The sequence below is a fragment of the Macaca thibetana genome, chromosome 1 (assembly GCF_024542745.1).
Source record: "Macaca thibetana thibetana isolate TM-01 chromosome 1, ASM2454274v1, whole genome shotgun sequence".
Taxonomy (NCBI): domain Eukaryota; kingdom Metazoa; phylum Chordata; class Mammalia; order Primates; family Cercopithecidae; genus Macaca; species Macaca thibetana.
In genome coordinates this window covers 135,052,540-135,078,487 of record NC_065578.1, presented here as the reverse complement: position 1 = coordinate 135,078,487, position 25,948 = coordinate 135,052,540, and the positions used below count along the sequence as shown (strand labels likewise).

General features: G+C 40.9%; 1 protein-coding gene across 6 annotated transcripts in view; it reads left to right on the top strand.

Annotated features, from left to right (window-relative positions):
- Nucleotides 1-25,948, top strand: part of GUK1 (guanylate kinase 1) — a 359,169-nt gene that overhangs the window by 183,794 nt on the left and 149,427 nt on the right. The gene's annotated exons all lie outside the window — the stretch shown is intronic.

Here is a 25,948-nt window from a genome sequence, read left to right as displayed (position 1 = left end):
ATACGAAGACAGAGAATGAGAGACAAAAAGAGATAGAGAGGGAAAGACAATAAATGAATGAGATAGAAAATGAGAAACAGAATAACAGCATGTGAGAGAGAGGGAGACAGTATGAACCAGTGAGAGAAAGGGAGCCTTTCCCTTGGGGCAGGGAGGACAAAGAGCAGAAATCCCCACAGCCACAAGCCCCTGATTAAGCCCGTGCAGGAGGGGTGTGCGGCAGGGCTGCCTGAGCTGCCACAGTGTAGGTACCGCCAGGACACCCTACTGGGCAAAGGCGTCCCCCCCCACCACGCCCACCAAGGCCACCTCCCCAGCTGATGGTCCCCTCTCGGGACCTGGCCCAGCTAACAGAGTACATGAGGATGGGGTTCCAGGGAGCTGCATACCACCGCTCTGAGCTCAAGAGACCATGGGGAGGCTCAGGGTGGGGAAGCTGTTGGCACCGCCCAGGGAAGGGGGGGCAATCTCTTGGGTGGTCTTGGAGGAGTGGGGCGAGAGGTTGCTTATCAGGAAACGTTGCCTCCTTGGGAAGATTTATGAGGCCAGGCAGAGGGTGTCCCTAGGGGAGAGGGCAAAAACCACTCATGAGTCATTTGAAATGGAGCTGGACAAAGAGCTCAAGCAGAAGCAACCCACCCAGACTGCCAGCCATGGGCAAAATGAGCTCACGGGCTGCGCCGTGTGTGTGTGTGTGTGTGTGTGTGTGTGTGTGTGTGTGTGTGTGTGTGTGTGTGTGTGTGTGTGTGTGAGAGAGAGAGAGAGAGAGAGAGAGAGAGAGAGACAGAAAGACAGACACACAGACACACAGACACAGAATAGCTCCTGGGCTCACAAGGTCAGGCCTGGGAGGCTGAGCCCAGCCCAGGGGCCTCTGCGGAGCCTGGCTCCCTGCAAGGCAGGGCTGCACCCTGCGGATCAGCTAGAGAAGGTGCCTGCATCCCCGCCAGCACACACACACACACCCCTCAGGCGGCATCCAGCACAGGACCTCTCTTGCTTATTCTCATGGATAGTACCATGTCCTCTGTCAGATGCATACTGGACACTTGCATAGAAATAGTGCAGAGAGACCCCTGGTATCCTTCCCCTGGTTTTCCCCAATGTAACCACTTGCAAAACTCTAGGATGTTATGACAGCCAGGAAGTTGACATTGATACACTCCACTGACCTTGTTACAGGCACTCATTTTTGTATGTGGGTGTTTAGTTCTGTGCTAGCTTCATGTGTCCACTGCCACAATCAGGATACTGGACATTTCCATCAGAATGGGACCCCTCATGCTGCTGTTGCGTAGACACAGCCCAACCCAGGAACCCACTCATCTGTTCTCCATCTCTCATTTTGTCTTTTCGAGGATGCCGTTTACCTGGAATCCTACAGCAGGTAACTCTTTGGGATTCACTTTTTTACTCAGCAAAATTCCCTTGAGATCCACCCAAATGGATCAATAGTTCATGACGTTTCACTGCTGCATAATATTCTACTCTACAGATATACCACAGTGCATTTCACCATTCACCCCTGGAATCTGGGCTGTTTCCAGTTTCTGTCTGTTACAAATAAAACTGCTCTAAGCATTCAAGTCCATGTATTTGTGAACATAAGTTTCATATCTCTAGGAAATATGCCCAAGAAAGCAAAGACTAGGTCACAAGGCAACTGCATGTTGAGTTTTGTAAAAATCTACAAACTGTCTTCCAGAGGCGCTATGCCAGCAGGCACATTTTACACCCTCGCCAACAGTGAAGTAGTGATCCAGTTTCTCCACACACTCACTGGGATTTGTACTTGTCACTTTTTTATTTCAGCCATTCTGATAGATGTGCAGTCACGTATCATTGTGGGTTTAATTTGCATTTTCTTCATGGCTAATTATGTTGAACATTCATGATTTTTATTTGCCATGTGTGTATCCTCTTGATGGAATGCCTGTTTGTCTTTTGCTCATTTTCCTTTTTATTTTAATTTTTAAAAATATTTTAAATAGGCCGGGCGTGGTGGCTCAAGCCTGTAATCCCAGCACTTTGGGAGGCCGAGACGGGCGGATCACGAGGTCAGGAGATCGAGACCATCCTGGCTAACACGGTGAAACCCCGTCTTTACTAAAAAAATACAAAAAAACTAGCCGGGCGAGGTGGCGGGCGCCTGTAGTCCCAACTACTCGGGAGGCTGAGGCAGGAGAATGGCGTAAACCTGGGAGGCGGAGCTTGCAGTGAGCTGAGATCCCACCACTGCACTCCAGCCTGGGCGACAGAGCGAGACTCCGTCTCAAAAAAAAAAATATATATATATATATAAATATATATATATATATAAAAATATATGTGTTTAAAAATATATATAATATATTTATTATTATATATATATAAAATATATATTATATATATATTTTTTTTATATATATAATATTTTTATTATATATAATATATATAATAAAATATATATTAAATATATATATTTATATATTATATATATATATATATATATATATTATAATATATAATATAATTATATATATAATATATAATAAAATATATATTAAATATATAATAATTTTTATATATATTTATATATATTATATATAAAATAATTTATTATTTTATATTTTTATTATTTTTATATTTTATATTATTATTTTTGCCCATGGAGGCAAAAAACTTCTGAAGGTCCTGAGAACATATGCTCCTGCCCACTCTCTAACTGGATTTTTAATGTTGAGTTTTGAGAGTTCTTTATATATTTTAGGTATAACTCCTTTGCAAATGTGGTTTACAAATATGCCCTTCCAGTCTGCAGCTTGTCTTTTCATACTCTTCACGTGGACTTTTGCAGAGCAAAACTTTTTAATTTGATGAAGTCCTACTTAACAATATTTCCTTTTGTGGATCATGCTTTTGGTGTCAAGTCTGAGAACTCTTGGCCTAGCCATAGATTTTGAAGATTTTCTCTCATTTATTTTATGTGTTTTATAGTTTTACAGTTACATTTAAGCCTGTGATCCATTTTACGTTATTTTTTGGGTAAGGTGTGAGATTTAGGTTCAGATTCAGTGTTTTGTTTTTGTTTGCCAATGGCTATCCAGTTACTCCAGCACCATTTGTTAAAAGGGCTGCCTTTTCTCTACTGAATTGCTTTTGAACCCTTATAAGAAGAATCAGTTGTGGATATTTGGATGGAGCTATTTCTGGGTTCTCTGTTCCATTGATCTATATGTCTGTCCCTCAGCTGTTACCACACTGTCTTGGTTTCAGTAGCCATATACTATAGGAAGACTTACCATCAGGTAGAGCAGTTCTTCTCATTTTGTTCTTCTTTTCTAAGATAATTTTAGGTAGTTAGGGTCTGTGCCTTCCCATACATTTTATTTATTTATTTTTTTATACTTTATGTTCTAGGGTACATGTGCACAACCTGCAGGTTTGTTACATATGTATACATGTGCCATGTTGGTGTGCTGCACCCATTAACTCGTCATTTACATTAGGTGTATCTCCTAATGCTATCCCTCCCCACTCCCCGCACTGCACAACAGGCCCCGGTGTGTGATGTTCCCCTTCCTGTGTCCAAGTGTTCTCATTGTTCAATTCCCACCTATGAGTGAGAACATGCGGTGTTTGGTTTTCTGTTCTTGTGACAGTTTGCTGAGAGTGATGGTTTCCAGCTGCATCCATGTCCCTACAAAGGACACGAACTCATCCTTTTTTATGGCTGCATGGTATTCCATGGTGTATATGTGCCACATTTTCTTAATCCAATCTGCCATGGATGGACATTTGGGTTGGTTCCAAGTCTTTGCTATTGTGAATAGTGCCACAATAAACATATATGTGCATGTGTCTTTATAGCAGCATGATTTATAATCCTTTGGGTATATACCCAGTAATGGGATGGCTGGGTCAAATGGTATTCCAGTTCTAGATCCTTGAGGAATCGCCACACTGTCTTCCACAATGGTTGAACTAGTTTGCAGTCTCACCAACAGTGTAAAAGTGTTCCTATTTCTCCACATCCTCTCCAGCACTTGTTGTTTCCTGACTTTTTAATGATCGCCATTCTAACTGGTGTGAGATGATATCTCATTGTGGTTTTGATTTGCATTTCTCTGATGGCCAGTGATGATGAGCATTTTTTCATGTGTCTGTTGGCTGCATAAATGTCTTCTTTTGAGAAGTGTCTGTTCATATCCTTTGCCCTAATATCCAGAACCTACAAAGAACTCAAACAAATTTGCAAGAAAAAAACAACCCCATCAAAAAGTGGGCCTTCCCATACATTTTAGAATAAACTTGTCTAAACCCACAAATTGGCTGAGGATTTGATAGGAACTACATTAAACCTACAGATCAATGTGGGAACAATTGGCATCTTTGCTATTTGAGTCTTCCAATCCATGAACATAGCATTCCTATTTATTTAGGGTTTTTGTTTTTTACTTCTTTCAGTATCATTTTGCAATTTCAACACATACTTGATCCTATACATGTTTTTGTTAGTGTAACTAAATATTTCATTTTCTTTGGAGTGACTGAAAATGGTGTGTTTTTATATTTATTTCAGCTTCCACATGTTCACTATAAGTATATAGAAATAAGATTATTTTTGTGTGTTGATATTTTATCTTGCAGCCCTACAGAACCCATTTATTAGTTCTACAAGGTTTATTTTTTAGGATTCATTGGTATTCCTATGTAGATAATCATGTCATCTGCCAATAGGAAGAGTTTTATTTCTTCCTTTCCTATCTGTATGCCTTTTATTTCCTTTTCCTGCCTTGTTACACTGGCTAGAACATTCAGTATTGTGTTAATAAGAGTGATGAGAGCTGACATCCTTGCCTTGTTCTTGATCTAATGGACAAAGCATTCCTCTTTTATCATTAATTATGACATTAGCTATAAAGATTTTTATATTTTTAATACAAAATATATTTTGAAAGTCCCCCTCTGTTCCTAGTTTGCTGAGAGATTTTGTTATTTAATGGGTGTTCCTATTTTTCTAAGAGATTTTGTCATTAGTGTTAGATTTTTCCAAATGCTCTTTCTGCATCAATACAATCATACGCTTTTTCTTCTTTAGCCTGTCGATATGATGGATTACATTGACTTTGAAACACTGACCTAGCTTTACATACCTGGAATTAATCCCACCAGGTCATGGTATATAATTCTTTTTATATATTGCTGAACTCAATTTGCTAATATTGTGTTGAGGATTTTTGCTTCTAAGTTTGTAAGGGATATTAAAAATGAGTTGGGATTGATTCCCACCGCTTCTATTTTCTAGAATAAATTGCATAAACTTCCTAGAATAAATTGTATAAATTTTTCTTTATTTTTCCTTTTTTAAAAAGTACAGAGACATATTCTCACTGTGTTGCCTAAGCTGGTCTTGAACTCCTGAGCTCAAGTGATCTTCCCACTTCAGCCTCCCGAAGTGCTGAGATTACAGACATAAGCCACTATGCCTGGACTTATTTCTTCTTTAAATGTGTAGTAAAAGTCTCCAGTGAAACCATCTGGCCTTGGACATTTGGGGAAGGAATGTTTATTTACATCAATTTTTTAAAAATGGCCATACGACTACTCAAGTTGTCTATTTCATCTTGATGGAGTTTTGCTAGTCTGTCATTTGTGAGGAATTGGTCCATTTTTCTTAAGCTTCTCAATTTATGAGAGTAGAAATGTTTATGGTGTTACCTGATTATTCTTGTAATGTTGCAGGATCTGTAGTAATGTCTCCAGTTTCATTCATAATATTGGTGATTTGTGTCTTGTCTCCTTTTGTCTTTTTCAGTCTTACTACAGGTTTATAAATGTTACTGATTTTATTCTTTTATATTTTATTATTATTATTATTATTTAAATGGAGTTTCAATCTTGTTGCCAAGGCTGGAGTGCAATGGCACAATCTCGGCTCACCGCAACCTCCGCCTCCCGGGTTCAAGTGATTCTCCTGCCTCAGCCTCCCAAGTAACTGGGATTACAGGCATGCGGCACCATGCCAGGCTAATTTTGTAATCTTTTTTTAGTAGAGACGGAATTTCTCCATGTTGGTCAGGCTAGTCTCAAACTTGCAACATCAGGTGATCTGCCCACCTCAGCCTCCCAAAGTACTGGGATTACAGGTGTGCGCCACCATGCCCGCCCCTGATTTTAGTTTTTAAAGCCAAATTTTTGTTTCATTGATATTTCTCTATTGTTTATCTGTTTTTTATTTCATTTACTTATTTTTCTTCTTTTTATTATTTTCATCCATCATCTCGCTTTTGTTTCATTTTGCTCCTCTTTTCCTAGTTTCTTGAGGTGGGAATTTAGAATATTGATTTGAGAGCTTCCCTCTTTTCTAGCATTTACTATTACAAATATCCCTCTCAGCACTGCTTTAGCTGAATCCCATATATTTTGATATGTTATAGTTTCATTTTTGTTTCCAAATGTGTACATACCAAACAACAGAGCCTCAAAATCCATGAAGCAAAAACTCATACAGCTGAAGATGTAGACAAATCCACAATTATAGTGGAGGTCTCAAAATCGCTCTGTCAGAAGTTGATAGAACTACTCTAAGAAAATCAGCAAGGATATAGAAGAACTCAATAATACCATTGACCTGGAGGGTCTGCTTGACACCGATAGAACACTCCACCCAACAACAGCAGAATATACATTCTTTTCAAATGCCCATGGAACATTTGCCAAGATGGAACACACTATACACCTCAATGAATTTAAAAGAATCGAAGTCACACAGGATGCACTCTCTAACCTCATGGTGGAAGATGAGGACACCAAGCATGAAGCTGGCCAGCCCCTTGGGGAGGCAGGTGAGGTGCTGGGCCAGGTTTTGGTGCTCCCACTGGGTTGGCAGCCCTTCTCTCCCCAGATGCTCTCCAGACTCAAGATTCACATCTGCGAAGTTTCCTTTTTCATCTTGGCCAGAGCTTTGAGCAGTAATCCAACTAAAAGCAGCTCTAGATTCTGCCTGCCTTTTCACCTTCCCATGGCTGGGACTCCCGCCCATGACTACAGCTCCCTAGTGGGCCTCAGGGGCATGAATTCCTGCATCCAGGCCCTTCCTGGCACCAAGTACTTGTCCCTCTAAACCCCAAAGCAGCCCAAATCTAGTCAAGGGCCCCTGGTCCAAGGGTGCTCACTGATTCTCCTGGGAGGAGGGTGTGGACAAGCAGGAAGATGCTGAGCTCTTCACTTGCTCATGGGCATGTCCCTGAGGGTGGGGCCAACAGCCTCCAGGGTTGGCTCTGAACTAGTAGCTCTTCTCAACATGTGACAGGCTCAGCCTTTGAGGCCAAGGAGGCCTGTGAGTGGCCCCTTCACCCCGCTGAGCCTCTCTGCCAAATTTAATTGACCCCCTGAGCTAGAACAAGATTCCAGGGAGTATGGACCCCAGGAACATTTTTGCCTGAGATTTGGGTAAAGGAGCACCTTGTGTCTTTAAGCCTGGACGCAGGCACAGGCAGATGTGTCCCACCCAACAGAGAGCATGGGACAGTGGCTAGGTCCATGGCTCCCTACTCCTGCTGCATCTTACTATGTTTTATTTTATTTTATTTTATTTTATTTTATTTTATTTTATTGAGATAGGATCTCACCCTGTCACCCAGGCTGGAGTACAAAGGTGTGATCATGGCTTACTGCAGCCTCAAGTGATCCTCCCACCTTGGCTTCCCCAAGTGCTGGGATTACAGGCATGAACCACTGCACTCAGCTTTCCTGCTGGATCTTTTGCCTTGGCCCTGCCCCCCACAACCCTGGCCAGCCAGCGGGTGTTTAATGCAATACAAAAGGCAGCATCCTGTCCTGCATGGACCCATCACTGAAGGTAAAGTCTGGGAGGTGGCAGGAGATCCCTCCGGGTCCTGCTGCACCTTCCTGGGCCGTGACTCTGCCTCACAGGAGCCTCATGTCCACCTCATGCCCATCTTCCACTCCCATCTTCCCATTCCACGAACTTCCAAGTCAACAGCTTTCAAGAAACAGTATAGGCCAAGCACGGTGGCTCACGCTTGTAATCCCAACACTTTGGGAGGCCAAGGCAGGCAGATCACCTGAGGTCAGGAGTTCAAGACTAGCCTGGCCAACATAGTGAAACCCTATCTCTACTAAAAACACAAAGAATTAGCCGGGTGTGGTGGCAGGTGCCTATAATCCCAGCTACTTGGGAGGCTGAGGCAGGAGAATCGCTTGAACCCAGGAGCTGAAGGTTGCAGTGAGCTGAGACCGTGCCACTGCACTCCACCTTGAGCAACAAGAGCAAAACTCTGTCTCAAAAAATAAAAAATAAAAAGCCGGGCGCGGTGTCTCATGCCTGTAATCCCAGCACTTTGGGAGGCCAAGGCAGGCGGATCATGAGGTCAGAGATCAAGACCACCCTGGCTAACACAGTGAAACCCCATCTCTACTAAAAGTACAAAAAATTAGCTGAGTGAGGTGGCGGGCACCTGTAGTCCCAGCTACTCGAGAGGCTGAGGCAAGAGAATGGCATGAACCCAGGAGGTGGAGCTTGCAGTGAGCCGAGATCATGCCACTGCACTCCAGCCTGGGCAACAGAGCGACACTCGGTCTCAAAAAAAAAAAAAAAAAAAAAGACAGTATAACCATATAACCAGCTCCCAAAGTGATATGAAGTCAAATTTCTGTCACATCTCCAAGCTGTTTACTTCTCCAATCAAACCCTGACTGATAGATACCCTGGGGTATGATGGTAAAGACATCTTGTCTGGGGGCCGTGGCTCAAGCCTGTAGTCCCAGCATGTTGGGAGGCTCAGGCAGGAGGATCGCTTGAGTTCAGGAGGTCGAGGCTACAGTGAGCTATGATCATGCCACTGCACTCCAGCCTGGACGTAGTGAGACCCTGTCTCTTAAAAAATAATAATAATAATAATAATAATAATAAAGACATCTTCAGGTGTGAGTCAGCTTTGCAGTGGGCAAAGGTGCTATAGTCTAGAATTGGTTGGTAAGTAGTGGTTCTGGTATCCATATACACATCATTATAGCAGGGTTGTCAGGATAAAACTGGGGTAGATTCCAGGGCTCTGGGAGAACATTTGGTCCTGGGGATTCCCCCTCCCCAGCCAGACACGATCCCAGGCCCAGAAGCCAGTGTTATCCTGTATATCTCCCTTGGAAGCACCCAGGTATGGCCCCAGCTCAATTTGAAGAGGAGAAGGAAGGAGAAATGTTCCACAAAGATGTGCCGATGGAAAACCATTTTAAAGAGAGTGAATCAACTGTTTCACAAATAAAAATAAAGTCATACCCTAGCTTATGCCATAAACAATTTTTAGGTGGATTAAAGAGATTTTAAAATAATTGAAATACAGGAAAACTTTTTATTTATTCCAGAGTAAGCAAGCGCTTTGTAAGCATAGGAAGAAAGCGTTGGTAGTATCTGGGTAGAATGATACAAAATTTTGGTGGCCATCTGGCAGTATACCTCAGAGGTTTTAATTTTGTCAAGGATTTGACCCAGTCTCTAAGCATTTATACTAGAAAAGTAACAGAGATGTACAAAACATTCTGCACAAGGGCAGTGATCAAAGCATTATTTACAATAGTGAAAAGTTACGAGCATTATAAATGTCCCCCAGGAGAACATCTGCTTTCAAATAATGTTTCCAAGAAACTTTAACTGTTTAAAGACATGAGGAAATGTCTGGTGGAAGACAGCAGTTTAATCTGTTTAACACTCACTGGTTTCTTCTTCAAGATCTCACTAAAATAGTCATGAATGAATGAAAACATGGAAGACCCATAGGGACAAGTTGATCAGGAGAAGCTTGCTCAAGAGATTACAACAAAACTTTGAAAGAAAGAAAAAAAAAAAACAGAGAAGAGGTAACTGATAAGGCACAGCAGAGAGAGCTACAAAAGGATGGACGGCAGGGTCTCTGGGCAGCAACCTGGGACTCTGCTAAGGGCCGCCAGGGCTGGGATGAGGATGGAGTGGAAAACAAGAGGATGGGTTAAGCAGCTCTATTGTGAGACTTCTACTCCCAGCCGAGATTAAGTAAAAAGGATCAAATTTACCCTCCCTCCTGAAACAACTAAAAAATCTAGACAAAATGGATGGAACCGCAATTCCCAACATTAGCCAACAAGCAGCACAGGACAACAGGCCCTGAGAGGGGACAGAGTGAGGTGGGTCCAGGCAGGGGCCAGTAGTCTCCCTGAGGAGACAGAGCCAGAGTCCCAGAGGCTGTTCTGGGCTGAGTCCTGACCCTTTCCTACCCCCAAAATCCATATGTTGAAGTCCTAACCCCCAGTACCTTAGAATGTGACCAGATTTGAAAACAGGGTCTCTAAAGAGGTGATTGAGCTAAAACGAGGCCATAAGGGGATCCCTAATCCAATCTGACTGATGCCCCTATAAAAAGAGGAAGTCTGTACACACAGACACCGGGCTGTGTGTGCACAGAGGAAAGGCCATGTGAGGACATAGCAAGGAAGTGGCATCTGCAAGCCACAAGGGGAGGGCTCAGGAGAAACCAGCCCTGCCCATACCTTGACCTCAGAATTCTGGCCTCCTGAACTCAGAACATAAATGTCTGTTGTTTCAGCCCACCAGCCTGAGATATTTTATTATGACAAGCTGGCTGGAGTTCACAGGGCAGAAGACTGGAGAGGAGGAGGGAGTTGCAGAGGGCTGCAGAGTGTCCTCGTCAGGACTGATCAGTACACAAGGGCAAGAAAACTACCTAAGACAGGGGAAAGAACCACCCGAAATGCAGGAGAAAAAATTGTTGAAGCTCACACAAAACTGGGAATAGGTCGCTAATATCCAGTTCAGAAAACCTCGCAATTCATGAGACATTGAGAAGAGGACAAGAAGGACACAGAGATGGCCAAATGAGCCCTTGACTATGAGTCACTCTGTGCTTGTTGAAAAACACTCAAAAGCAGTCTTTGAAAGGATCAAATTGCATCCCAAAACAAAGCTCAAAAACATTTAAAGAAATAACATTCAACAAGATGAAGTTCACAATGCCAGACATCCAATAAAACATAACTAGGCATGCAAATAAACAGGAAAATATGACCCATAATGAGAAAAAAAAATTATCAACAAAACCAGATCTAGAAATGAAAGAGATAATATAATTAGTAGATAAGATCATTTAAGCAACTATTATAAATACACCCCACATGTCCAAGAAGATAGAGGAAAGCAAGAGTATATGAAGGAGGTCTGGGTGCGGTGGTGCATGCCTGCAATTCCAGAATTTTGGGCGGCCCAGGTGGGAGGATGGCTTAAGGTCAGGAGGTTGAGACCAGCCTGGCCAACATGGAGAAACCCTGTCTCTACTAAAAATACAAAAATTAGCCGGGTGTAGTGGCAAACACCTGTAGTCCCAGCTACTCAGGAGGCTCAGGAGAATCTCTCAAACTTGAGTGGTAGAGGCTGCAGTGAGCCGAGATCACGCCAATGCACTCCAGCCTGGGTGGCAGAGCAGGACTCTGCCTCAAAAAACAAAAATAAAAACAAAACAAAACAAAATGAAACAAAACAGAAAAAATAATCAACAAAACAAGAGTATATGAAGGAGACATGTGGGAAATATTTAAAATACCTAAATGGAGATTATGGAGATTAAAATTTTCAAATAAAAAAATACACTGGATGGAATTAATAGCATATTAAACACTACAGCAGAAAAGATTAATGAATTGGCAATAGAAACTATTCCAAATGAAAACACGGATTAAAAAAAGAGACAGTAGAAAACAGAGCAAAGCTTCAGTGAGCTCTGAAACCATTTCAAGCAGTTTAACACCTGTGTAATTGTACTCCCCAAAGGGGAGAGGACAGAAAGATTTGAAGTAAAAATGGCTAAAATTTTTCCGAATTTTAAGAGAACTATCAACTCTCACAACCAAGAAGCTCAACAAATCACCAGCAGAAGGAATACAGAAAGGACTACCTTGATTGAATGTGACATAAGCAAAATAGCAAGGCAGGCAGTGCCAATCTCTTGCCCCTACCCCACCAGAAACAAGCAGAAACGGTCAGAATCAATTTTGTCAGAATTCTGGGAAGCAGTAAAAGGGTCACAGCAACCAAACAAATGCTGAATCAAGAAACAGGTGACTTTAAAATGGTAGGATGTATCCATGGCCCTTTTACTTGCCCTTGCCCACTCTCTCCCTGGTGCAGCAGCAGTCCTGGAGAGAGAAGTCAGTATTCTCAGTGTGGGACCCTGGTCTCTCATACAAGAGGGAGCATACCAGACCTGATTGGCACATTATTGTGCATGTCTGTCCTAAGCTGTCTGAGGGCCTAGGGAGAGGTGGCCCAAAGGATTCATACAAGGTGCTTGTCTTTGTTTTGCCTAACTCAGAATGCAGATGGAAACACCGCAGATATTGTGTGTGTGTGTGTGTGTGTGTATACTGTGTGTATATATATATATAAATACTATATATAATACTACATATATAAACATATATGTCATATATATATATATAGAAAGAGAGAGAGAGCAAGGTGAACTCACATCCTGCAGATGCCTAGGGCAGAAGATTATAGTTGAGACCCACAATAAAACACTTAAGACCCAGTAGTAAAAGCTGGTGAGAGTTTCTTTGGAAAATCAGGGCATTCAAAAGCACCCATGTGTACAAGGGGATTTAGAAGGCCACATGCATGCCCAGGGCAAGATGCATGCTCATAAAAAACACCTGAGGAGATCTTAAGCGTCCACTTTGGGCTAATCCCTAAGCTAAGTGCAGGCTTGGATAAGTGTTGAAGGAGTGCCTAGCACAGAGTCAATCTGTAAAGTCTGGGAGTGGTTATTTGGTTTCTGCTGTTTGTTTGTTTGTTTCTTTTTAGTTCGTGATATTGAAGGGAATCTCTGTCAAAACACAAGCTGAGGTCTAGTGCAGTGGTTCACCCTTGTAATCTCAGCACTTTGAGAGGCCAAGGTGGGAGGATTGCTTGGGCCCAGGAGTTTGAAACCAGTCTGGGCAACATAGTGACACCTAGTCTAAAAAAATTTTTAAAATTAGTCCGGCATGGCAGTGCTCACCTGTAGTCCCAGCTACTCAGGAGACTGAGGTGGGAGGATTGCTTGAGCCTAAGAGATGGAGGCTGCAATGAACCATGATCATGCCACTACACTCCAGCCTGGGTGATAGAGTGAGATCTGTCTCAAAAAATAAAAATATGAAATAAAAAAGCACAAGTTGAACACGAGCTATGGACAAAATGTCAGTGACTGAATATGCCTAGGAATACAGTCTTTGCAAAAAAATAGTTTGGGTAAGTCATTATAGAAATTATCTGCTATAGCCTTCAACGATAAAAAATCCAGCAAACACTGGGAAAAGGGATAATCTTATTTCCAAAGTTACCACATTATAATATTCAACTGTCTAGTTTTCAAAATAATTACACAGCATAAAAAGAAACATGAAAGTATGGCCTATTCAAAGGAATAAAATAGATCGAAACTGTCCCTAAGAAGCCCAGGCATTGGACTATTGGATAAAGATTAAAACAATGATCTTAAATATGCTCAAACAGCTAAAGACAATGAAAATCAGGAAAACCACGTATGACAAAATAAAACTCTTAGTAGGATATAGGAATTATAAAATGAGACCAAACAGGCCGGGCGCGGTGGCTCAAGCCTGTAATCCCAGCACTTTGGGAGGCCGAGACGGGTGGATCACAAGGTCAGGAGATCGAGACCATTCTGGCTAACCCGGTGAAACCCCGTCTCTACTAAAAAATACAAAAAACAACTAGCCGGGCGAGGTGGCGGGCGCCTGTAGTCCCAGCAACTCGGGAGGCTGAGGCAGGAGAATGGCGTGAACCCGGGAGGCGGAGCTTGCAGTGAGCTGAGATCCGGCCACTGCACTCCAGCCTGGGTGACAGAGCGAGACCCCGTCTCAAAAAAAAAAAAAAAAAAAAAAAAAAGAGACCAAACAGAATTTTTGGCATAAAAGGTGGGATAACTGAAATGAAAATTTCACTAGAGGAGCTCAATAGCAAATTTCAGCAGGCAGGAGAGCCTACAAACCTGAAGGTAAGACAACTGAAATTATTACGTCTCAGGAATAGAAAGAAAAAAGAACAAAGAAAAGTAAACAGAGACTAAGAGCTGTATGAGACACCATCAAGTGGACCAACATACACCATTAGAGATTCACAGAAGAAGACAGAAAGAGGTAGAAAGAATAGTTGAAGAAACAATGGCTGAAAACTTCCCAAATTTGAGGAAAGACATGAATATACATGTCCAAAAAGCTCAATGAATTTCAAGCAGGATAAACTTAAAGACACCCACACCAAGACAAATTATAATCAAATTGTTGAAAGAAAAAGACAAAAAGAAATATTTGAAGGCAACATTATAAAAACATCTCATGCACAAGGGATCCTCAGTAAGATTAACATCTGATTTCTCATCAGAAAAATAAATGATGCCAGAAGGCAATAGGATAACATATTTAAATCTTGAAAGAAAAAAGAAAGCCCTGTCAACTAAGAATTCTATATTTAGCAAAAATTTCTCTTTATTCTCATTTGAGAATAAAAGATAAGACATTTCTAGAAAAACAGAAGCTGAGGGAATTTATTATCAGAAGATTGTTCCTACAGAAAATGCTAAAGGGAGTTCTTCAGGCTGAAATGAAAGGACATTAGACAGTAATTCAAAGCCATAAGAAAAAATAAAGAACACTGGTAAAGGTAATTACATAGGTAAATATATAGGCCACCATTAATGTACTTTTGGTATGGTTTGTAACATCTTTATTTTTCTATATGATATAATAGGCATACACATAAAATAATATCTATATATCTAACTTAATTGGCACATAATGTATAAAGATGTAATCTGTGACAACTAATAATATAAATGGGGAGGAACAGAGATGTATAGAAGCAGAGTGTCTGTACGCTATTGAAACTAAGTTGGTATTACTCAAACTAGGTGGTAACCACTAAGAAAATAACTTTAAAACACACAGAAAAGGAAAGAAAGGAATCAAAATTTTATACTACAAAAAATCAACTAAATATAAAAAAGGTAGTAATTGGGGAGCAAAAATTATATAACACATAGAAAACAAATAAATGGCAGAAGTAAATCCTTTTATCAGTAATCATATTAAAGGTAAATTAACTAAAATCTCTAAGAAAGCAGATTGGCATATTGAATTTTAAAAGTCCATGTCCATCTGTATGCTGTCTACAAGAGGCTCACTTTACATAGAAGGATGCAAAGAGGTTTAATATAGAAGAATAGAAAAAAGACTTTCTATGTAAATAGTAATGAAAAAGAGCTGGGATGGCTATATTATTGTCAGAAAAGTATACTTTACAAGAGACAAAGAAGAACAATATATAGAGAGAAAAATCTTCAAACAGTAAGACAATAAGGCTATAAACATATAAACACCTAACAGACCAAAAATGTATAAAGCAAACATTGACAGAATTGAAGGGATGAACGGTTCTGCAACAGTAGTTGTAAACTTCAATATCTCACCTCAATAATGGATAGAAAAACCAGACAGAAGAACATTAAGAAAATAGAGGATTTAGAAAATACTATAAACCAATTAAACCTAAAATACCTATAGAGCATGCCACCAAACAACAATAGAATGCACATTATTTTCTTTCTTTTTTTTTTATTTATTATACTTTAAGTTCTAGGGCACATGTGCACAACCTGCAGGTTCGTTACATATGTATACATGTGCCATGTTGGTGTGCTGCACCCATTAACTCGTCGTTTACATTAAGTATATCTCCTAACGCTATCCCTCCTCCCTCCCTGCTCTCCAGAATAGGCCCCGGTGTCTGATGTTCCCCTTCCTGTGTCCAAGTGATCTCATTGTTCAATTCCCACCTATGAGTGAGAACACGCGGTGTTTGGTTTTCTGTTCTTGCGATAGTTGAATGCACATTATTTTCAACTGCGCATAGAACATTCTCCAGGATAAATCACATGCTAAGCCACAAAACAATTTTTAATAAATTTTAAGAGATTGAAATAATCTGAAGTATTTTTCTGATCAGAATGGAATGAAACTAGAAATCAATACCAGAAAGAAAACTGGACATTTTAGAAATGTGTGTAAATTAAACGAAACACTCTTAAACAACCAAGGGTCAAAGAAGAAATCACAAGGAAAATTAGAAAATAACCTTGAGTCACATGAAAATAAAAACAAAACATACCAAAACTTCTGGGATACCATGGAAACAGTGGTAATAGAGAAATGCATAGCTGTAAACACCTACATTAAAATAGAAAAAATATTTCAAATCAATAATTATACACCTTAAAAATTAGGGTAAAAAAGAGCAAACTAAACCCAAAGCTTCCATCCAAGAGAATGGAAATAATAAAAATCACATCAAAGATAAGTGAAAAAGAAAATAAAAACATAATAGAAAAAATCAATAAAACCAAAAGTTATTTCTTTGAAAAGGCCAGCAAAAAATGACAAATCTTTCACTAGAACAGCCAAGAAAGAGAGACACAAGACTCAAGTTAATAACATCAGAAATGAAAGTGGGGACATTACTACTGATTTTACAGAAATAAAAATATTATGACTAAATGCCATGAACAATTGTATACTAACAAATTCAATAGCCTAACTAAAATGGATATTTCTAAAACACAAAATGTGTTAAAACTGACCCATAAAGAAATAGAAAAATTGGACCAGTAAGGAGATCTAATCAGTAATAAAATCAAGGCCAGGTGACCTCACTGGAGAATTCTACCAAACATTTACAAAAAAGAATTGGGTGTGGTAGCTCATGCCTGTAATCCCAGCAGTTTGGGGGACCAAGGCAGGAAGATCGCTTGAGCCCAGGAGTTTGAGACTAGTCTAGGCAACCTGGTGAGACCCTGTCTCTGCAAACAAACAAACAAAAAACAAATAATTAATTGGGCATGGTGATGCACACCTGTAGTTCCAACTACTTGGGAGGCTGAGATGGAAGGATCACTTGAGCCCGGGCAGTAAAGGCTGCAGTGAGCTATGATCATGTCACTACACTCCAGCCTGGGCAATAGAGCAAGACTCTGTGAGAAAAAAACAAAAACTAATACCAATCCCTTTCAAACTCATCCAAATAATTGAGGAGGAGGGAGCGCTTCCTAACTCATTCATTGAGACCAGCATTACCCTGATACCAACACCAAACAAAGACACTACAAGAAAACTATAGACCAATATCCCTTATTAATATTGATGCAAAAACCCTCAAAAAATGAAAGCACAATGAATTGAGTAGCATAGTGGAAAAACTATATATCTGACCAAGTGGGATTTATTCCTAGAATGCAGTAATGGGTCAACATACAAAAAACAATCAGTAGAATATACCATATCAACAGAATGAAGGGGAAAAAAACATGACTATTTCAATTGATTAAAAAATGATTAGAAAAATCATTTGACAAAGTCAACACCCTTTCATGATTAAAAAAAAAAAAAAAAAAAAAAAACTCAACAACCCAGAAATAGAAGGAAACTTTCTCTAGTTAAAGGCCATATATAAAAACCCCATAGCTAGCATCATATAATCAATGGTAAAAGACAGATAGCTTTCCCCCGAAGACCAGGAACAAGAGAAGGATGTTCACTTTTGCTATTTCTATCCAGTGCAGTAGTAGAAATTCTAGCCAAAGCAATTTGGCAAAAAAAAAAAAAAAAAAAAAAAAAAAAAAAAGGCCAGACACAGTGGCTCACACCTGTAATCCCAACACTTCGGGAGGCCGAGGTGGGTGGATCACCTGAGGTCAGAAGTTCAAGACCAGCCTGGCCAACATGGTGAAACTACGTCCCTACTAAAAATACAAAAAATTAGCTGGGCGTGGTAGCAGGCACCTGTAATCCCAGCTACTTGGAAGGCTGAGGCAGAAGAATTGCTTAAACCCAGGAGGCAAAGGTTGCAGTAAGCCAAAATCACATCACTGCACTCCAGCCTGGGCAACAAGAGTGAAATTTCGTCTCAAATAAAAGAAGTTAAAGACATGTTGGAAAGGAAGAAGTAAAATTATCTCTGTTCACAGATGATATGATCTTATACAGAAGAAATCCTAAATGATCCACAAAGAAATAATAGAGATTATAAAGAAACTTAACCAAGTTGCAGGATACAAAATCAACTCGCAAAAATCAGTTGCATTGTATACGGTAGTAATGAACAATCCAAAAAGAAACTTAAGGAAGCAATCCCAGGCAGGGGACGGTGGCTCACGCTTGTAATCCCAGCACTTTGGGAGGCTGAGAAGGGCAGATCACTTGAGATCAGGAGTTCGAGACCAGCCTAGCCAAGATGACGAAACCCCATCTCTACTAAAAAAAACAAACAAACAAAAACACCCCACAAAAATTAGCTGGATATGGTGGCTCATGCCTACAATCCCAGCTACTTGGGAGGCTGAGGCAGGAGAATAGCTTGTTCCCAGGAGGCGGAGGTTGCAGTGAGCTGAGATCACACCACTGCACTCCACCCTGGGCAAGACTCCAACTCAAAAAAAATAAGTAAATAAAAAAGAGAGAGAACAATTCCAAAAGCTACAGTTATCCAAACAGTATGGTACAGGCATAAAGACAAACATATAGAACAATGAAAGAGAATAGAGAGCCCATAAACTCTCATGTACACGGCCAAATGATCTCCAACAAGACTGTCAAATCCATACACCAGAGAAAGAATGCACTCTTTGATAAATGGTGTTGGGAAAAATGGATATGCACATGCAAAAGAATGAAGTTGCATTCTAAGTTTACACCATAAACAAAAATTAACTCAAAATGGATTAGAGACCTAAACTTAAGACCTGAACCTATAAAATTTCTAGAAGAAAATGTAGAAAATTTATTGACATTGGATTTTGCAATGGTTTCTTGAATATGACACCAAAAGCACAGGCAACAAAGGTAAAAATAGACAAATGGGACTAGATCAGACTTTAAAACTTCTGCACAGCAAAGGAGACAATCAACAGAGAAGACAACCTATAACATGGAAGAATGGGAGAGAATATTTGTAAAACATATATCTTGATAAAGATTAATATCAAGAATATATCTAAAAACTCTTACAACTCATCAGCAACAACAAGCACAACCAAATAACTTGACTAAAAAATGGGCAAAGGATGATTCCCTATTTGGGAATAGATGATTCCCAAAAGAAGACATACAAATTGCCAATAGGCACATGGAAAGATGCTCAACATCATAATCATCAGGGAAATTCACGTGAAGACCAATGAGATACCATCTCACACTCCTAAGGATGGCCACTATAAAGGAAACAAAAATAGAAAACATCAAGTGTTGACAAAGATGTGGAGAAATTGGAACCCTTATGCACTGTTGATGGGCATGTAAAATGACACAGCTGCTATAGAAAATAGTATGGAGGTTTTCGACAAGACTAAAAATAGAATTACTAAGCCAGGCACGGTGGCTCACACCTGTAATCCCAGCACTTTGGGAAGCCAAGGTGGGTGGATCACCTGAGGTCAGGAGTTCAAGACCAGCCTGACCAACATGGTGAAATCCTGTCTCTACTAAAAATACAAAATTAGCTGGGCATGGTGGCACATTCCTGTAATCCCAGTTACTTAGGAGACCGAGACAGGAGAATTGCTTGGACCTGGGAGGTGAAGGTTGCAGTGAGCCAAAATCATACCGTTGAGCTCCAGCCTGAGCAACAAGAATGAAATGCCATCTCAAAAAATAAATAAATAAATAAAAATAGAATTACCATATTATCCATCAACCCCACTCTGGGTATAGATCCAGAGAACTGAAAGCAGGATTTTGAAGAGGTATTTGCACATCCATGTCCATTGCAGCATTAATTACAGTAGCCAAGGGGTGGAAGCAACCTAAATATCAATTGACATAGGAATGGATACACACACACACACACAAACATGTGACATACAGTATATATACAAATGTGATATGTGATATATACAAATGTGATATATATACACAAATGTGACATACACATATATACAAATGTTGGCTGGGCACTGTGGCTCACGCCTGTAATCCCAACATTTTGGGATGCTGAGGCTGGCGGATCACCAGAGGTCAGGAGTTTGAGACCAGCCTGGCCAACAGAGTGAAATTCCCTCTCTACTAACAATACAAAAGTTAGCTTGGCGTGGTGGTACGTGCCTGTAATCCCAGCTACTTGGGAGGCTGAGGCAGGAGAATCAGAAGAATCACTTGAACCTGGGAGGCAAAGGTTGCAGTGAGCCGAGGTCGCACCACTGCACTCCAGCCTGGGCGACAGAGTGAGACTCGGTCTCAAAAAAGAAAAAAAAAAAAAAGTTATATATACGCATATATAAAAATGTGATGTGTATATATGTAATATATGTGTAATATATATTATGTATATATACAAATGAGATATATACAGTTGGCCCCTTAGCAACATGGATCTGAACTGCGTGAGTCACTTACGCTCAGATTTTCTTCTGCCTCTGCCACCCCTGAGACAACAAGACCAAGCCCTCCTCTTCCTCCTCCTCCTCAGCCTACTCGATGTGAAGACAAGGATGAAGACCTTTGTGATGATCCACTTCCACTTCGTGAATAGTAAATACATTTTCTCTTATGAAGTTCTTAATAACATTTTCTTTTCTCTAACTTACTATATTGTAAGAATACAGTATATAATACATATAATATACAAAATATGTGTTAACTGTTTATGTTATTGTCAAGGCTGCTGTAGTTAAATTTGGGGGAGTCAAAAGTTATACATGGATTTTCAACCATGCAGTGGTTGGCATGCCCTAGATTAAGATGGCCACTATAAAGAAAACAAAAATAGAAAACAGCAAGTGTTGACTGTAGAATGAAAAAGACACCCTAATCCCAGCACTTTGGGAGGCCGAGACGGGTGGATCACGAGGTCAGGAGATCGAGACCATTCTGGCTAACACGGTGAAACCCCGTCTCTACTAAAAAATACAAAAAACTAGCCGGGCGATGTGGCGGACGCCTGTAGTCCCAGCTACTCGGGAGGCTGAGGCAGGAGAATGGCGTGAACCCAGGAGGCGGAGCTTGCAGTGAGCTGAGATCCGGCCACTGCACTCCAGCCTGGGCGACAAAGCGAGACTCCGTCTCAAAAAAAAAAAAAAAAAAAAAAAAAAAGACACCCTACAAAATGGAAGAAAATACTTGCAAATTATATATCTGATAAGGGATTAACATCCAGAATATATAAAGAACTCTTACAACTCAACAACAAAAAACTAATTTAAAAATCAACAAAGAACTTGAACAGACATTTTTCCAAAGAAGATATATAAATGACCAATAAGCCACACTGGAGGAGGTTGAAGAGACATGACAGCTAAATGCAATGCATGATTCTGACCAAGACATTCTTTCTAAACAAGGCTTTTTGGGACAACTCGTCACCCTTGAACTGCTGTGACAATTAGAAAGCAGTAATGAGTCAAGGTAGTGTCTTGATTTCAGTGGTTGTATTGTAAGTATCAAAGTTCCCAAGACCCTGCCTTGTGGAAACCCACCCATCCCTCAGTAGGGACCTAACCTCTCAGCCAAGCCCTGGGCATTCACTCATTCCTTGGTCCTTTGACTCAGAGACCAGGCTGCTCAAAGATTAGACAGTCAGGTGGAGGGGTGGGGACAGTTGTTCTCATGCTGTTGGTGAGGGTTCTTTCTGAATGTCAGTTTAATGATATGTAGCAAAATCTTCAATGTGCATGACACCTTGGGACCAACTGTCCCACTTTGAGGAATTTGTCCTAAGAAGGCCTTCAGGGAAGGAAGAACACAACGGTGCCTGTTAGCAGCCCCAGGACTCAATTGACAAGCCCTCCCTGAGGAATGAGATTCTCCCCACCCTGTAGTGTCTCTCCCCCGGAGGCCTTCTCCACCCTCTTCGTCTACAGGCTTGCAAAAGCAGAGTTACCCCAGAGGGGAGCAAGCAGATGGGGAGATGGACCAGATAGGACAGAAATGTCCAGAGCGTGCCCTTGCACGTAAACCCAAGATGGGATTATCCTTGTGTTTGTCTTCCCTGGAAAGGGCCAAAATAGGTACCTAGAGAAGAGGGAAAGCCCCACAAGAAAGGGAGGGAGCAGAGACAAAAAGCAAGATAGAATCAGAGAATGTTCTGAGAGAGAGTTGCGGGGGACAGGCCAGCCGGCCAGGATGGAGGGTCTGGAGGCACAGGGGGGCTCCAGCCCAGGCCCCATCACTATGTGCTATGTGTGGATGCAAGTCCATAATCTCTCTGGACTGGTTTGCCCACTAGTGAGATGTGAGGCTGGGCATTTGGGCTGGAATTCTGGGATTTTCTATTCCATGGCACTGCCTAGGACAGATTAAGACCCTGGAGGCTGGAAGTGTGGAATTAGTGTCTATTTTCCCAGTGTCACAATGGCTCCCCTTGAGTTTATGATGGTCTGAAAGCTGTGCTATTTTCTGAGTCAAGATCTGACAGAACTGGGCTAGAAGAGGGGGCTCTTTGGAGACCAGAGCCCAACTAAGCATCTGCCATACTGCAGTGAAGAGTAACTGCTAACTCTGCTGCAAAACCTGGAATCTTGGTCCATTTGCTATTGCTTATGGCAGCATGCCTAAAACTGGGTAATTTATTTAAAAAAACAAAATTTATTTCTTATAGTTTTGGAGGACAGGATGTCCAAGACCAAGGGGGTGCATCTGGTGAGGGCCTTCTTGCTGGTGGGGACTCTCTGCAGAGTCCTAAGGGAGTAGTGGGCATCCCATGGGGAGGGTGCTAGCTCAGGTCTCTCTTCCTCTTCTTAAGCCATCAGTCCCACTTCCATGATGACCCATTAATCCACTGATCCATGAATTGATTAATCCATTAATGAGGGCAGGACCCTCTGACTCAATCACCTCTAAAGGCTCCACCTCTCAGTACTGCCACTTCAGAGATTACATTTCAATATGAGTTTTGGAGGAGACAAACGTTCAAATCATAGCAACCAGCTTGAACTAGGCCAATGTAAGGCCCACCTTGGACAGGTGATAGACAGGTGAACTCTCCACTGTGGTTTTCCAGGCTGACCAGAGCCAGCTGAGCTCACACATGTCCTGACTGCAGAGAGGACAGAGCTCATTTCCCAGAGGAAGAGCAGGGACCCCAGGCTCTCTACCAGCTGCATTAGAGATTGAGCCATCCATGGTGGTAGCCACACATGGCCAGTGGCTAGCCATGCATGGCCAGTGGCTACATTTAAGTTGAAATTCATTAAACTTAAAATTCAACATTGGGTTCCTCAGTTGCATTAGCCACACTGTCTAGAGAGAGTTTACACTGCAGCAGGGAGGAGGACTGAGTCCAGGGAGTTCAAGTTGGCTGGGGTTCACAAGGCAGAGTGCCAGACAGGAGTGACTGCATAGAGAGAGCTCCCAAGACTTTCAGAAGCATTCCTCAATGTATCCATCTGAGTGCTGGCTAGTGCACACATGTGATGAAACCACTACCTCAAAGAATTAGAGAAGCAATCCTCAGAGCTCACACAGTGCCAGCAACAGTTTGTCTTCCCAATAGCCAGAGTGGAAAAATCTAGTGATTCATAGGACATCAGGTGGAATGATCAGAAGGGTATTGCCTCAGTACTGGGGAATAATTAGCCCTGGAATAAGTGCTGCTTAGGTTCTGCCTAACAAAGCTTAAAAGCAAGCCTCAGAAGAATTAAACTGCTTTCAAGTAATTTTACTCCATTCCAGAATAAAGCTGAAAAATATTTATAAGAATAAAAAAGTACTCAGAACCAAGTAAGGTAAAATTCACGATGTCTGGTATCTAATCAAAAATTACTAGGCATGTGAGTAAGAAGAAAAATGTGACTCATGAATGAGGAGGAAAATCAATCAAGCAATAGAAATAAACATGATGACACAGATGATAAAATTAATAGGCAAGCACATCAAAAAATTGCCTCTAGTGCTTCCACATGTTCAAGAAGACAGAGGAAAGATGGAGCATGTTATGTGTGGAGAAGGAGTAGATATTTAAAAGCACCAAATCAAACTTCCAAAGATGAAAACTATGATATCTGAGCGGACACATGCACTGAATGGCATTGATGGCAGTTTAACACTGCAGAAGAAAAAATTAGTGAACTTGAAGACATAGCATAGAAAAAAGGACTGCAAACATGAAAAGAGAATCAGTGAGCTGTGGGAAAACTTCAAGCAGCCCAACATAGATGTAAGTGGAGTCCCTGAAGGCAGGACAGAGTTATCACAAGGAAGTGCCTTACGCATTTGTGGAGGCTGAGCACATCCAAAATTCATAGGCTAAGAACTCAGGAAGAGAAGACCATGGACAGGCTCAACCCATGGGCTTTCTGTCTCTATCCAGACAATCCAGGAAAAAGAGAGGGGACAATGACTAATATCAACAATTAGAAAGGTGACATCTCTACAGATTCTATAGATGTTAAAAAATGAACAGGAATAAACGTCTACATGCCAATAAATTCAACTTCTATAAAATGAACAAATTCCTTGAAAGACATCAACTACCAAAGCTCGCACAAGAAATAAATAACCAAAATAGTTCTATAGCTATTTAAAGAACTGAATTTGTAGTTACAAGCCTTCCTACAAAGAAACCAGGCAAGATGACTTCACTGGTGAATTCTAACAAACATTTAAGCAAGAAATAATAACAATTTCCACAAACTCTTCCAGAAAATTAAAGAGTTGGAAATACTCATGAGTATTTCATAAGGCCAGAAGTATCCTAATGCCCAAATCAGACAAAGACATTATAAGGAAAAAGAACTCTAGATCAGTACTTCTCAGGAACATAGATGCAAAAGTTCTTAACAAAGTTTTAACATATCCAATCCAACAATATATAAAGAGGATGATACACCATGAGCAAGTGGGATTTATCCCAGGGATGCAAGGTTAGTTTAATATTTGAATATAAAGTAATGCAATTCACTATATTAATTGACTAAGTAAAAACATAATTGTCTCAATTAATGCAGAAAAATCATTTAATAAATTCCAATATTTATATAAAAACTCTCAGCAGATTAGAACTAGCTGCAAACTTCCTAAACCTGATAAGTGGCATCTATGAAAAACTACAGCTCACATCACACTTAAATAAAACACTGCATGTTTCCTCCCTAAACATCAAGAACAACACAAGCACATCCACTCTCACCACTTTTATTTGGCACTGTCCTAGAGTTTCTAGCCAGTGCAATAAGACAAGAAAAAGAAATGAAAGGCATCTAGAATTTAAATGAAAAGGTAACCTGTCTTTATTCACGGGTAACACAATTGTTTACATGGAAAACGCCAACAAATCTACAAAAAAAGAATAAATCTGCTGGAACTAATAAGTGAACTTAGGACAGTTGCAGGAAACAACATCAATATGCTAAAAGTCAGCACTAGCAACAAAACATAGAAATGGAAAGAAGTAATACCACTTTAAATAGCTGATAGCTTCTGAACTAAGAGGAAGCTGCAGGTAGAGGGGGCAGGTGGAAGATTTAGGAGAGTATGGAGGTGGTTGCTGAGCCTGGTATGAGAAGAGCCTGGAGAGAACAGGAACGAATGCTTTGCCGAAACTTCTGGATCCATTGGGCTGGAAGACAACCAGCAAGGAACAGCAAGGAAGGAACCAGCAAGGAAGCTTCTGGAGCCATTGGGTTGGAGGACAACCTCAGCAACCCTCTGAGGAGGGAGAGACAGAAACTCTCTGCAGAGACCGCAGGTTGTGACACAGAAGCTGATGGCCTCGATTTCCCTCCGTGAAATGGGAGAGTAGGGTGCTGTTGATAGTCAGAAAGGGTGTGCAGGCTGTGGATGCTAGGGAGGAAGCCCACAAAGGGGCTGATGGCTTGGCCTTGTAAGAAACAAAACATCATGTCTCCTTGGAGTC